The following is a 16,287-nucleotide window of genomic DNA, read 5'->3' as shown; positions in this document are numbered from 1 at the left end:
TGAAGGGAGTGAGACACGTGAGTTACTGGAGAGGTGCATCTGTTATGGAGTGTATAGGAATGCAAAGTAGGAGTGAGGGACCTGACGTCCTACTGTAGGGGACCTAAAAACTTTGAGCCACATTAAAAAAGAGATTTCTGTTGGGCATAAAAACAACAGAAATGCGCATGAAATAATAAAACCTAACTATGTAAAAGGATATAATGGGAAAAGTTACCTTAATTAGCTGTGAATAAATCAGTATTTATATTTTACATAATTTAGTGATGCTGCTTTTAAATATACATAGCAAAGTAGAATTCGTATTGCCCACTTTGATGCCATGGGGAACTTGTGCTAGTGGGTAGATAAGAATGTCCTCTTACTGGAGCACTAAAAAGACATATTCTAATTTTCTTGAACAGGTGCAAGGATATGAGAAAAGACAAAAAAATAGCGAAAGTGAAACAGTCATACACTCAAAAAAGGAAAAGCCTGGATGCTCTTGGACCATAACAAAAGGTAATAATCAGAATCAATTTTTACTGATTTTGTATCCTAATTAGTCAGTGACAACTTCACATAACCGTGCTTCCCAAAGGTCACTAATTAGTGGCAGCCCATGCTTATAAAAGTCAACTTATTAGCCACAGCTCACCCCAGGAACCACACTTCTGCTTCTGAAAGATCACCAACTCTTTAACTCCAATAACTTTATATAAGATCATTTTTTTTGCTTCATTAAGAAAGACTACCATATACAGACTACCAACTCTCCTTAGATATCAAGTAATATAGTTCAGTCTTTTCTTTCAGATATTGAAAGGTAGCCTTTTCCTTTGAATGTAGGTAGATTTTTTTCTAACAGTTTTATGTATTAATTGATGGTTAATAAAAAATATAGAATCTGAAATGGGGAAATTAATTTATTCAATAAATTCTTACTTCATGCTGAGAAGAATAAATAACAATCCATGTTGTCAGAAAGCTCAGGCAAGCTAATAATTATAATTCAGTTTGTTAAATATAAGGTTACATTTGACATTATGAGAGTATTTAAGAGGACTATTTAAGTAAAATTTAAGATGCAGTTTCAGAAAAGGTGTTCTTCTGAGCTCGCTCTTAAAAAGAAGTAATAATAAGGAGGGAAAGAAGGGGGGTAAAAAGGGGAAGGGTCTAGTCAAATAACATGTGTAAATGACCCATGACATAGACAACAAGGCAGGGATTGACTGGGGGAGAGGGGTGGGCAGGGTGGGGGGAAGCAATGAGGAAAAAAAAGAAAAAAAGAAGTAATAAAAATAAGCAAGGGGGGAGATGACCATTAAAGACAAATAATTAAACTAAATGGCTGTTTGGGGGATTAAAGTGATTTAAAGTGAATTAAACAAACTGAATTCAATGTTGCTATCAAGTAAATGGTGAGAAGCAGAGAACAGTAATTAGATTATAGGTCATGGTTAAAAGTAAAGATTAATAAATAAATCTTCAAATAGAAATTAACATATAGTTCTCTTTACTGTGTGTTTCTAAAATTGTTTCACTGAATACTTAATTTTGGGGGATATTTTTCCTTTTCGAGTCTTTCAACAAATTGCATTAAGATGCCTGTTGGGAAAGAGACATTTCTCTTGATTATGAAACGTGAGGGTAATAACCAGCCAATGAGATCCCATTTCTTTAAGCATGAGACAAATCATACAAAACATTTGGCAAATTGACTAATATATAAATGGTAAAATTCCTGTTACGTGCCACTAGATTTTCTTGGTGATAAGGTATTACCAATGTTTTAGTGCCTATATGGTCTTTGAAATACAGTAGCCATCTCTGTGTATTTGTTTGCCCCGTTTATCCTGAATGCGAGTGGCTATTTTTTCCCCATGCAGAGGTCTTTTAGTAAGTGATTCTATAGGTGGCATTTTTACAGATTTAAAAGCAGACCTGCTGAAGGTCATACTAAATTAAAGTTTGCATAGCACCAAGGACAGCAGTTCAGATTGCATCAATACAGGAAAACATAGATGTCTAAACAGAAAGGGATTTGTTTACTTCTCATTCAGCAAACGTGAAAAATGTTTTTATGTTATATTTTCACGAGGGAACATAATCACATTCTCTAGGGTCTATGATAGTGTTAACAGGTTTTCACCTTTTGTCCTATTTTGTCACATGGATATGTAAATAAAGGAAATTGTGAGAGCACATGTTTTTGTAAGAAATGTTTACACAGTTGTATTACATAAAAAAACATGTGCTTTCTATTAATAAAGCAACACAAGTGAGGAAGGCTATTACTGTTAATTACAAGAAGAAAATACCAATTTAGTTATTTAAAGATAGTTTAACTAATAATTCTTCTTGATCCAAGCTTAGCATTTTAAAATCATGCTTTAAGATACTCAGTGGGGGATTCCTCGCTAGCTCTCTCCCATCCCCCCAAGGCATTCGCTCTGCTGCGCAGCTCCCTAAGCGGGTACCTCCGCCGGAGACGGTTGGAAGGACCGTTGTGGGGAGCACTGCACTAGGCGAGCAACTTCTTCCTCTCGACCGGACCCCGCAAGGCTCGGACTCGCCGCTGCTGTCGTTTGACAGGGTATCTGAAGTAAAAGGGGCATTTAAATCAAACAGTATTGAGATGGATTGGGTTATGAAACATAATGGTCCAAATGACGTTAGTGATGGGGCAGTACGACTTCGTGGATTGCCATTTGGTTGCAGCAAAGAAGAAATAGTTCAGTTCTTTCAAGGGTTGGAAATCGTGCCAAATGGGAGAAGCGCAGGGGAGGCCTTCGTGCAGTTTGCTTCAAAGGAGATAGCAGAAAATGCTCTGGGGAAACACAAGGAAAGAATAGGGCACAGGTATATTGAGATCTTCAGAAGTAGCAGGAGTGAAATCAAAGGATTTTATGATCCACCGAGAAGATTGCTGGGCCAGCGACCAGGACCATATGATAGACCAATAGGAGGAAGAGGGGGTTATTATGGAGCTGGGCGTGGAAGTTATGGAGGTTTTGATGACTATGGTGGCTATAATAATTATGGCTATGGAGATGATGGCTTTGATGACAGAATGAGAGATGGAAGAGGTATGGGAGGGCATGGCTATGGTGGAGCTGGTGATGCAAGTTCAGGTTTTCATGGTGGCCATTTTGTACATATGAGAGGATTGCCTTTTCGTGCAACTGAAAATGACATTGCTAATTTCTTCTCACCACTAAATCCAATACGAGTGCATATTGATATTGGAGCTGATGGCAGAGCAACAGGAGAAGCAGATGTAGAGTTTGTGACACATGAAGATGCAGTAGCTGCCATGTCTAAAGATAAGAATAACATGCAACTTCGATACATTGAACTCTTCTTAAATTCCACTCCTGGAGGTGGATCTGGAATGGGAGGCTCTGGAATGGGAGGCTACGGCAGAGATGGAATGGATAATCAGGGAGGTTATGGATCTGTTGGAAGAATGGGAGTGGGGAACAATTACAGTGGAGGATATGGGACTCCTGATGGCTTGGGTGGATATGGTCGTGGTGGTGGAGGCAGTGGAGGTTACTATGGGCAAGGTGGCATGAGTGGAGGTGGATGGCGTGGAATGTACTAGAGCATAGCCACCAACATAATAGCCCTGACAACAGCATCTGGTCTACTAGACTTTCTTACAGATTTCATTTCTTTTGTATTTTAAGAACTTTATAATGACTGAAGGAATGTGTTTTCAACAGATTGTGGTGGGAAAATCTGTTTTCTGTAGGTTTATTTGTTGCATATTTTGACTTAAAAATAAATTTTTATATTAAAAAAAAGATACTCAGGGACTATTAATGCTTTATCATATATATCTAGATATATAAATATGTTGCAAATACATTTAAATATAGACATAGGTACATGAATATACGCATTCATACATGTGTTCATATCTTTTAAGTTTATGATTTATAACTGGAGGTACAGGAATGTCGGTACTGAATTGACATAGGTTGTGCCTGCAGAGTTGAGAGGAACATGACATTTCTTTTCTTAATCTCTTGAGAGATGGCTTCCATGTTTGGTTCATAGAACACAAAGCAGATTTTCCCCAGTCAACCAGAAAACCCAAACTTTGTTCGGTTTCATAGTTTTATCAGCCTATGTTCATGCAGAACATGAGAGATATCAACAATATTATTGAAATGAAAATATAAGACACTTTATTTGGTCTGTGAGAGACTTCACTCCCTCTCCTGCAGGTCTCAGGAAACGAGATAATGTCCTTCTGCCATAGCTCTTATCACATTGCATTGTCCACTTTGCAATAAAAGTAGTCATCAAGACAGAAAGTCCTTTAGTCTTTTGTGTTTTATTTATTTTCCATCCCCAACCACTTACTTTGTCAGTTTTTGGAACAGAATATCAAACGCATATGCTCTCCCTACTTATTGCGTGGATGGATGGATGGATGGATGGATGGATGGATGATGAAGAAACAAGCAATTGAAACATTCTACTAGTAAGACCACATATTTTTCCATCTCATCTGCTTTGGTGAGAAGTGGTTAGGCAGGGGATTTTTAAAGAGAGCACCTTTATGTAACAGAAGGGCAAAATCGATCACAACAACATTTCAGTTTCTGGAAGATTAGTTCCATATAAATCATTTGACTATGGATCTGTATTTCCTCTGAATTGCTAAGTACCACCCACTCTATGGATTCAGAGCAGTTTTCCTATATATGAGATCAGCATATGCAAATGAAAATAACAATGACTAAAAGGACATATGGCTTAATCTTTGTTTTAATTAAAATCTTAATGGGAGTGAAAATCTTTAACAGGATATAGAATCACCCTGACAAACTGAACTTCAGTGCTTTTTTTCCCCTCCTTCTTCTAACAGCAGTTATTGGTTTATCATTAGTTTAATCAGAGACAGACTAAAATGTGTTTGTTTTGCACCCTCATTGCAGCTGACTTGCTAAGACTAAAGGAACATATTGGAAACATAATATGCAGTGACATTCTGAGACAGATGCCTAATTCCGTCCACCTGTTACCAGGTAAGTGCATCCAGGCAGCTGTTTGAGACATTTGAAAAGCTCTCCCAGGTACAGAGAAGATAAAAGGAGCTTTTAAAATATACATATGCTAGAAATCCACTCCTTTCTTCTCCGGAAAAGTCTATCTTTTGACCTTTTTCTATCACTTCTTTTACAATAGTGACCCCACTTTTCTATATCCCTTTTATCCAGAATCTCAAAATCTTATTTCAAAAGATGAATAAATGAAAGTCATCTTTTGTGTTTCTTGTTTACATTCTTTTTCTTATATCTGCCCTCTATGTCAATATTTCCTTCTTCAAGTATATTCATTAGTATCATCGCTACTCACATTTCTACAAAGATTTCAATGACTGGTAAACATGCAAAAGACACCTGGCTTACCTTATAGGCTTTATTATTCTCTAATGATTGAGTCCTAAAGAAGAGAGAAATAAATTATATATATATATATATATATATATATATGTATATACACACACACATATGTATACATACATATATATATATATATATATATATGCAAATTATTATAAAACTCTTTACCTGGATATATCATTTGCCATTCTAATTTTTAGGTTGTTTACATTTCCAAATTAGGTATAGAATACATTGAAGGAAAGAAACATAATTAGTGCTATGCCGCAGTTAGCTGTGGCTAAAAGCACTGATACAATATAAACACAATATCAATATATCTTTTGTTATATGAGAAGAAAATTGTCCTGTGCTTCACCAGATATACATGGTTGACTTAATCATGGAGTCTGATATATTCTTTCTTTATAATCAACTCTTTGTCTTAGAAACAGTAAGAGCTCACTCACCCTGATCTTAGGTTATGCAACTTGAGTTGAGAGGGGAGAATGCTTGTGAATCAGCACATCTGACATACCAATGAATTATAGAATCTGCAGTTTATAGATTTAGTTTATGTTTTATAAACTTCACTTAGAATGTTTATAATGATACGTTTAGAAATATTATGTTATTTATGTCATTTTGTGTTTACATTTTATGGAATGATGTCTCTTGAGTTGAATAACTTTGATAAAATTTCATGTCTTGCTGTTTGTATAATGTTTAAAAGTACCATACTTGAACCTTTGATATTTGGTTTAGATAATGGGCCATTCTGAAACAAAATGATAGACAATGAACCATTTTTAATGGGCTTGTCTTTATTTGTTAAACCTAAAAGTACAATATGTTCGTGCCCTTATTTTTTAAAGTAAAATGTCACAGATAGAAAACTTGAACACTCACACATTCTCACAAGTTAGAGATAGTTACTATTAGAACATTTCGACTCCTTTTGATTTTGTTTTAAAAGAGGTTCTAATTTTTTTTTACACATTTGAGACCATATTTTTTAAAGCAATTTTTATTCTACATTCTCAGTGATGATTATCTTGCCAATATTTTCTTTTTCTTGAAATATCTTCAAACTCTTATTATTTGCTACATCATAGTTGATTATATGGATGTACTCTAATATATCTTAATATTTTCTGTTCTTGAACATTTAGATACTTGTATACTGTTTCTATACGTGTTCTTTTTTCTTTATTGAGTTAATACTGGTTAATAACATTATGTAAATTTTGGATATCCATGATTATAATTTGGTATCTGTATACTCTATTGCATGCTCATTGTCAAGGTCGAGTGTCCATTGTCACCTGATATTTGAACCTCTTTACCTATTTTGCCCTCCTCTCACCTCATTTCTCTTCTCACTTAATTCACTTAGTGTTGTACCCTCAAGATCCAACCATGTTGTCACAAATGGCAATATTTCATCTGTGACAGAGCCTGTCCAGAGGAAGTCCAGCCATTGTAAATATAATGAGAACAGTTCATGTGATATCAGTGTAGCCTGGCAGCCAAGGAGAGTGGACTGGAATGTGCATGTGTGAGCAATGATGACTTCATTGTACTAGTCAGTGGGGGCTGTGGACATTGTAGAGTGAGCATGTGTGTACTGTGTGGTCTTCATGTCAAAAATCACTGAGCAAGTAGAGCAACAAATCTGCATTGAATTTCACGTTAAGTTTGAACATTCCTCAGTGGAAAGTATTTGGATGATACAGAAGGCCACAGCCATGGACCACGGGTGGTTGATTGGCAGCTTTAACACAACAAGTGCACTCCTGCATCACATCTCCTGTAGAGTTTTTTGCTGAAACATCAAATCACCCAGGTGACTCAGCCCCCCTACAGCCCATATTTGGCCCCCTGTGACTTCTATATTTTCCCATAACTAAAACCACTTTTGAAAGGAAGGAGATTTTGATACCATCAATGAGATTTAAGAAAATATGGTAGGGCAGCTGATGGTGACTGGGAGAACTGTATAAGGTCCCAAGATGCCTACTTTGAAGGGGACTGAGGCATCATTGTCCTATATACAATTTTTCTTGTATCTTGTATCTTCTTCAACAAATGTCTCTATTTTTCATATTACATGGTTGGATACCTTCTGGCTAGATAGATATAGCTATAGATATAGATATAGACATAGATATAGATATAGACGTAGACATAGATATGGATATAGATATAGATATATGACATCTTCTTTATCCATTCATCTATTAATGTTTTCTTTTCTTGGCTATTGTAATAATGCTGTAATGAACATATGGGTACATACGTTCTTTTTAATTACTGTTTTTATATTTTGCAGTTAAAAACAACCTTTTTATATTGTATAATTATATCATTATGAAAATGTTGAATCAAACATGCTCTATATTCAATGTGTATATATACACACACACACACACACATATATATTGAATAATGTTTTTATTTCTACCATTTGAAACTTCACTCTGAGGGAGAAGGCAACTCAGTTGGGTGTGGTTAAAAACAGATAAAGTAGCCCCACTATCTACAAGGGTCTCAGTAACTTCTCTTTTATAATAATCTCAGTTTCTCCTAAGCTATTAGTAAGGAGAAGGGGAAACACCCTTTCACAGTCCTCAGAGCAACATTATGCATGTTCCTGTTTCTGTTCTCTTTCTAAATCCCATTTCAGTTGCTACAACCCTTCTTAAGGTGACTTGACTTTCCACAATAAAAACACACTCCCCTACAGAAATTTCCGTCCAGACTCTAGTTACTAATTCTGTTGTATTGCTCTCAGAAACCCATAGGTATATTAATTGGAATAGGTCAGAATAACCAGAATCGTATGTTCAAAGTTTAAATAAATTCTTTTGTGACTTTTTCAGGGTTCTGGAGAAAGTTGGAAAAGCCCTTCGGTAGATTCTTTGATTGTGTTCTAGTCAAAGGGATGTCTGCAGTCACTGGATCCTCTCTGCCTGAGAGTGGCTTTTCTGGTTTTCTATTCTGAGTGTCATTAACTGGTGCTCCTCCTAGGAGCTTCTAATTTCCAATCAAGTTAAACTTTCCATTCATTCCATTTTAGTTTTAGAGCTTTTTCTAATGTTGCACGCAAAAGTTAATTTAGGCATCAAAAGAGCTACATTTTGGCCATCATATGTTGAATCTTCCCATTTGTGTTAAGTACTTTCAAGCAAAAGCTTCCTATTTATTGTATATCTGCAGAGTTATTAATGGGGGCTGGGGGCTGGGGGCTGAGAGTTTTGGGCCTTGGAGGCACAATTTGCCAGGTTGAGTTTAGTGTTTTGAGGAGGAGATCTTTAGAGTTTGAACAAATTTCTAGGGATGTTGTGTAGTGGGCTGAAGTGTGAGGTTTGTGGGTTGAGGTCCAAGGGGCTGTCACCTTCCGAGGCACCTCAAACCCTTTTCCTTGTCTCGGCTTCACTTTCTGGCTGTCTAATGCAGCTGTGAGGATGTGGAGCGCTAGGTAACCTATATACGTGCATTCTTGGACAAGTCAATTATTCAGTTCCACTTGAGTTGGAATTCTCTACGGGGCTCTTGCATGTCCAGAGGAATAGCCTTTGAGACATCCACAAATATTCATAGTCACCTAAGAATGCTCCAGTTGAATAATTTTCTTAAGAAACTATTTGAAAACAAAAATAAAGTATAATTTTAATTTATGTGGGTACATAGATCAATAAAACTCTTCTTTTCCAAAAGATTTTTACCTGCTTATACCTATTTCTATCACTTATTAAAGTGGTTTTATAACCCCAGTTAACAGTGAGAACTATTATTAGCTTGTCAGCAAAACATAATGCTCCTTTTAGGCTAATTTATATGTATATGATTATATAGAATTTTGAAGATGTTTCAGGCATATTTAGTCCATTTTATTTTCCTATTACTTGGTTTGTGTTCTTTGCTATGGGCATGTATTTGATGTCCTCAACACATGGAATTAAAACTATATGATTTAAATAAGTATTAGCCTTATAAATCCATACAGTACAAAAATACATTTTTTATTATTTCTGTGTAATGATTTGTTTTTAAATTTATCTTACTTTAAAAATATGCTTAAACATGGATGATGAGTTTTCAGTTAGTGTTTCTCCATTTCTTAGTACTTTTCACTGTCAGTATATCTATAAGTGATTTAAAAAAAATGACCAAACTTGTTTGGAATCCTCAAACTGTAAGCCATCTCTAACCAAGGTAGGGGCTAATGCAATTTTGGATTGCAGACCAGTAGACACCTGAAAATTAATAGAATTTCTTCCCCTTAACCTAGGTCAGGCTCATCCCAAGCTCATAAAGGTGAAAGGCTAATGGTAACTCAATTACTATGTCACAGGATCAGTTGATTTACGGTCTATTAAGATTTGAACATTTCCAGTTAAACTGACACACTTGACATTAAATTATGAAAGCTCTTTACTTTCATTCCTTTGCTGAAAGTAACTCTGTTTATCCTCCAAAAAGGTCAAGACCTCAAAATAAGAAACTGGGTTTCTTTTATGATTTGAGCTTCTCCTTTGTTCAGAAATAAAACTGCTCTGTAGACAAGTTCTACTTCATCTAGGAGAGCATGGTTAATTTGCTCAGGTCATAACGGATTGTGATATAATGAGCAGACTCTTGGAAAAATAAATCCTAATGTAAATATTTCAGGCAAATTCACCACGTGACATTTTTAAAGAGCTGTTTCATCAAATTATGTCTGGCAACTTAGGCCTTTGACTCATTACAAAATAAGCTATATGACTTAATGAATAGTAGCTATACATGCAATCAGTAGAAAGATTAATCCCCCTCTAATTTGAGTTCTAGGAGTAATATTTTTCTCCCATAATCATAACCATCATAGTTGAAAGGTGGGTTCTGATATATAGTACCCATCTAACAGAGTTGCTGGGAGCATTAAATAAACAAGCTGTTGGATTTAAGGGAGTGGCTGGTACATAGTGTATAATAAATAAATATTAGCTGTACTAATGTTGATAATATTTATACTTAAGCAAAGAGATGTCTCTGAAGCTTATATATATCAAATGTCTTTTTTTTAAATAACTAACATATTATTACATTCCTTGCATCTCTACACGTATAATGCCAAGAACACAGAAAATAATTTCATGGTTAGGAATCCTAGAACCTTTTTTCCTTTTTAATGATGTTTTATTTTGAGCTGTTTTTCAAACAGCAAATAATTGACTTTAAGATCTAAAATATATGTGTCTGTGAGACTTATCAACCAAGAGGTATGATTCCCAACTTTACTTCTTTACAATTAGAGAATGATCAATAGATCATTGACCACCCTGTGCACCAGGCTTAATCTACAAGATACTAGATACCTGGATTACCTAACACCATTTTGGTACCACCACCACTACTTTAAAATATGAAAACTCTGTTTCCCAGAATCACTTATCCTGTATGATTCTGGATTGAATATTGTCAATGAAAGCAGCTCATGCTAAATTTGGAAGGGAGAAGTGAAGTAGAAGCTATATTTTCTAGAGGAACTCACAGCCAGACTCTCAGGTAGACAAAGAATCAAAAAGGCTTCCAGCAAGCTCTTAAGATCCTCCTACTTTGGTGCTTCATGGAGAGATTTTTAATATTAATGTGGATAATTGCTGATGGCAATTCTCGCATGACCTTCCATGGCAGCTTCCCAAGCCTCTACTCTCTCAGCTCTTCCAATGATCATGTAAGCACTAAATTCATGTCAAAATCTTTATATCTGGAACGTAATGAATGGTTTCTATTCCCCTGATCAAATGATGAACAGATAATATGACAAATTTTAAGCTCAAGTTTAAAATATTTTTGACTGAGGTCCTATTTGTGTTTACAAAGCAATCTGAATAATTTTACATACTTGATTGTATAATAAATTTTAAAAGTCATGGTTTTCTATTGAATTACCTTTTAAGATTATTGATTTCAATAAAATAGCCACAGCAACTAGCTAAATAACAGAACACCAGAATTTTATTATTAGAAATGTTAATAAATTATAAATTCCTGTTACCAACTTCTTTGGCATTATATTAAAACTATCCATACAATAAGACAATGATATAAATAAGAAGTAGATGAAAAGGAAGAAATTTATTTTATTATTATATGTAAATTTTATAGCCTATCTTGAAAAACAAAAGAATCAACTAAGAACACTATTAGTACTTTAATTAGTACTTTGAATTGATAGCTAACTCTAAAATTTGTAAACAAAATAAACCTTTTTTTATGTACTTATCATAGCAAGGTAAAACTAAATTAAAAAACAAGTTGATTGGAAACAAACTTATAGACACAGAGAACAAATGTATAGTTCCCATATGGGAGGGTTTTGGGTGCATGGAAGAAAAAGGTAAAGTGTTTAAGATGTACAAATTGCCAGGTATAGAAAGATCACAGGGATCTATAGCACAGCATAGGGGACCCATAGTCAATAATATCGTATTAACTGTCTACAGTGTCAGATAGGTAGTAGAAATATCAGAGTGATAATTTCATAAGGTATATAAATGTCTAATCACTATGCCATACACCTGAAAACTAATATAATGCCGTTTTCCAACTGCAATTAAAATATTAAATTTTAAATAAATTCTCCCCAAAATAAATGAAAACATTATTTGCAATAGCAACCCAGAGTAAAAATACTTAGAAGTAATCTAAGTAAAAATTACATGTGATTTTTAGTAAGCCTACAAATATGGATGTATAAATAGATTCTCTTGTTTTCTTTTTATCTGTATTATTTTATTTTATTTCTATTGTTTTTCTATTACTATTGTCCCACTTTTTCCCTCATTGCTCCCCCCACCCAGCGCACCCCTTCTCCCACAGTCAATCCTCACCCCGTTGTCCATGTCCGTGGGTCATTTATATTAATTCCTTTACCAAACCCTTCCCTTACTTACCCCCCTGATAACTGTTGCTCTGTTCCTTGTTCAATTTTGTTCATTTGTTTGTGTTGTTCCTTAGTCTCCTGTATTAGGTGATATCTATGGTATTTTTGTTTCATTGCCTGGCTTATTTCGCTAAACGTAATTCTCTCTAGTTCCATCCGTGTTGTCGCAAATGGCAGGAGTTCCTTCTTTTTTTCTGCTGTGTAGTACTCCATTGTGTAAATGTACCACAGTTTTTTGATCCACTCACCTACAGATGGGCACTTAGGCTGTTTCCAGCACTTGGTTATTGTAAGTAGCACTGCTATGAACATAGGGGTGCATAGGTTCTTTTGAATTGGGGTTTTAGGATTCTTTGGGTACAATCCTAGCAGTGGAATCGCTGGTTCAAAAGGCAGTTCCATTTTTAGTTTTTTGAGGAAATTCCATACCGTTTTCTGTAATAGCTGCACCTGTCTGCATTCCCACCAAAATCTGTATTTTTAATGTTGTAATAACGAATATGAAGTAAATAATAAAATCAATTTATGTTAAAAACATGATCAAATACCTAGGAGGCCAAACAGTTATTAAACATTGGAATAGCCTATTTCTGTCCAAGTGAACCTAAAATTATAGGTTTTTAAACAATGCATCCAGTGAGAATTTAGGCACTTATGTTAATATTGTTGCCATTTTTTTTATATTCTTTTTTTTTTGCATTTATGTCATATCCTGCTTCCATAGGCACACAGCATAAGCACCAGCTGGGGGCTATCAGGAATGCACCATCCCCAGCCCCACTCAGACCTAGTGAATCAGAATCTACAGTTTAGCCAGCGCCTTGGGAGCTTGTGTGAACATTACCTTGTGTCCTACTAAAATGTCACCTCTTTTTTTGATGCCATTCTGACCACCCTAGGTAAAAATAGCAAATCTCATTTCTTTCTCCTAATTCATTTTTCCATAGCAATTACCCTTATCTGATCTTATAGCTTAAGTGCATTAGTTATTACTTATTCAATTTTTAAAATCATCTGCTTTCTGTGAGTTCCGGAGAATTTAGTGAATGGGCTTATCTAGTTGTGAAAAGGGTTGATTGAGTTCAGAATTGGAAAGCATGACTGAGTCGGAGTCGGAAGTGGAGTTCCATTACCTATTCAACGCATACTTCTGGAACTTTTATTGCATGCCATAGATTTGGTGCCCAAGTCAGTGCAAAGTCTGAGACATTAGATGGTAAGACTTGCCGAAGAAAAAGTATTGAGTGAGGGAAATGAATGTTGAAAACATTATTAGAAAAAGGCCACACTCAGAAGGTGACATCAACACACACTTATTTAAAGGCTACTCAAGATCAAGCTACTGTGTACAAGGCATTAGACTCAGAGGCAGAGGGTAACAAAAGAGAAATTATGAAATAAGAAGAAAATATGTTATGCCAGTTCCCATCAGATGGCTTTGGTTTTTAGCAACATATGGGAAGCAGTCATAACCAGGCAGAGGAAGGGTTAAAGACAGTGGGAAATACTTGGAATAGCCCATGTGGAGTCAATTAGATGTGGGGATTCTACCCATGTTCCTTCCGCATGTCTCCCATAAATGAACTGTGCTTGCCTAATGGATTGTGCTTATTCTGATCTTGTATTTAGGTGAGTAAATAAAACATTTGGCATCCACTAACCTAAGACTTAACTAGGGGTACAGTCTCTGGCAGGTTCACCATTAAATCTCCACATCACATTTCAAGGCCTGACATGTAACAGATGATTGATAAGCGTTGGATGAAGGGTTACAAAATGAAAGGACAGAAAAATAAAGAAAAAGCCACAGAAAACAGATAGTCGTGTTTGCTTTGGATTGGAGACTGGACACGTGCTGCAGCAGAAACCTCAGGAGAATGAGAAAATGAGGGTCTGAAGGTCTGGTCCCAAAAAGGGGCTCATGAACCTGGATAAGAGGAAAGTGCCAAAGGGAATCAAAATCATGTAGAGGCAGACGAGCGAACACTTCCAGGTCAAAGGAGCGGGATTGGTGGAAAGGGAGCTTGGCCAAGACAAGGACCAAATATGTGTTTGAGTATGTTTCTCCATCATGTGATTATGACTTACATGCCAGTCAGCGGTTGATCATTCCCAGACTAAATAAGCATGGCTCTCAGACCAGGGGTGCAACATGTAAATTTGACTAAAATCAGATTATGAAAGACACTTCTGAGGAAATGTAACTTTGAATGAGGGCTTGATTAGTTTATGTTTTCTGGAACAGTGTGAGCAGGAAAATGAAGTGGGCTCTTTGCCCTTGATGTCAGGAGCCCACTGAAGTCTGGTGATTACAGACTTTGCCGCTACCATGTCACTGTGACAGGGGCCATCGCTGCCCAGGCTCTGGAATCCAATTTAACTGCAAGCTCAGCTTTTGATGAGGTCACATGACTGGCAACAAAGTCATTAATGTATCACTTACAAAAAATAAAAAGTAAATAAAAAAAAAAAAACAGGAGAGCTTCCTAACTGGATTTAGATCTAATACTGTTGCCAAATGACTTCACGCCTTCTTTACAGGCTGGTTTTGATAGTGCATATGAATCAGAAGAAAACGTTTCCTCTTCCTGATATTATAAGACATGAATGTAAATTTACCAGAAAAATTGAGAGACATTGAATGCACTGACTACTTAACGCTTTGAAGCTCACCCAGATTTCACCCTTAGGTATTAGCACTCTGACAAACCTCTTCCTTGGTCATATTTTTAACAGCCTATTTTTTTTTTTTTTAAGGCAGGAGTTCCCTTGAAGAGGTGTGTGTATGAGTTTCTGAGCTTATAGATTTTCTTTTCTTTTTTTCTTATTTTTTTTTTTTTGGTGTTAAACTTGGATGACAATTATGACTGACTATAATAAAACTTTTGTCTGAGTAGCCATCCAGGGATTCTTTTGAAACAGGGATTTTCTTAGCAGAAGCAGAAGCAATATGTTCTCCTGATTAGTACTTGTTGACTGCTTGTTGACTGCCTGGGAGCCCTGGGCCAAGGTGGTTGAGTTATGGTCCCCGGTCTGTCACAAGCAAACTCTGTAACCTTGTCCAAGTTATGTTACCTCTTAGCATTTCATTTGCAAAATGGGTGTAATCAGACCTTTCTGACAGGAATGTTGTAAGGGTTAATTAATTGCTGTTTGTTAAGTGTGCTGAGATTGTCAGATTAAAGCATTAGGGAAGTGTCAAGTTTGTGTTATTATGGTATTATTTTTCTTTGTTTGGTAGGAAATGCCATTTCTGTGTAATTTACTTTAACAGTAAAATAAGCCATTCTAATCAATGCACAATCAAGCCCTTATTCGTTGAGGACAAGGGTGTATACACTTAGCAAGAGCGCTGGTGTCAGCTGACACAGGGCAGGGATCTGAAAATTCTGCACGGGATACAAAGAAAGCCTAGAAAATGAAACGCGGGGCGATTAGATTCGGAGTGCTCAGGAGACTCATGTTACTGACCCAATAAAGTCCATTATTAGCGGAGGAAAAAGGGCTGTAACCTTAGCAACTGATACCCAATCTCCAAAAAAAAGTTATCCATGTCACCAAGAAATTGTCAAAGCAATTGTACATATGGCCCAGAAACCAAATATCACAAATATTTAATTAGAATCCACAGGGGATTTTAAATATATGGATTTATTAAAGACTTTCTTAATAACTTAGAAAATAACTTAGAAGTTTACATGTTTGGATGTGATTTTCTTTGTATCAATATACATTAGTCAATGTTTATAGGATTTGACCATTGTGATAATAGCTGATGAATCATGATTTTTCCAAAGAAAACAGAAAAGTTTTATCTGAAAATGTTATTTAGCAACATATACAAGTTGCAGTATTTTTATGATACTATTTTTTATAAAATGTATGTTACTAAATATAACAAATAACTGTAATAAATAGAAAGACAAATAACTACTCTAAACAATAATAATTGTTCAGTGCACATATTTAAAATGAAAG

General features: G+C 35.7%; 1 pseudogene; it reads left to right on the top strand.

Annotated features, from left to right (window-relative positions):
• Positions 1-2,602: 2,602 nt before the first annotated feature.
• On the top strand, positions 2,603-3,778 carry LOC150017134 (heterogeneous nuclear ribonucleoprotein H3 pseudogene; annotated as a pseudogene).
• The last annotated feature ends 12,509 nt before the right edge of the window (positions 3,779-16,287 follow it).

The sequence above is a fragment of the Furipterus horrens genome, unplaced genomic scaffold, assembly GCF_987537825.1.
Source record: "Furipterus horrens unplaced genomic scaffold, mFurHor1.1.pri manual_scaffold_3, whole genome shotgun sequence".
In the NCBI taxonomy this organism is placed as follows: Eukaryota; Metazoa; Chordata; class Mammalia; order Chiroptera; family Furipteridae; genus Furipterus; species Furipterus horrens.
The sequence above is the reverse complement of the archived record's forward strand: the minus strand, read 5'-3'. Positions and strand labels throughout refer to the sequence as shown.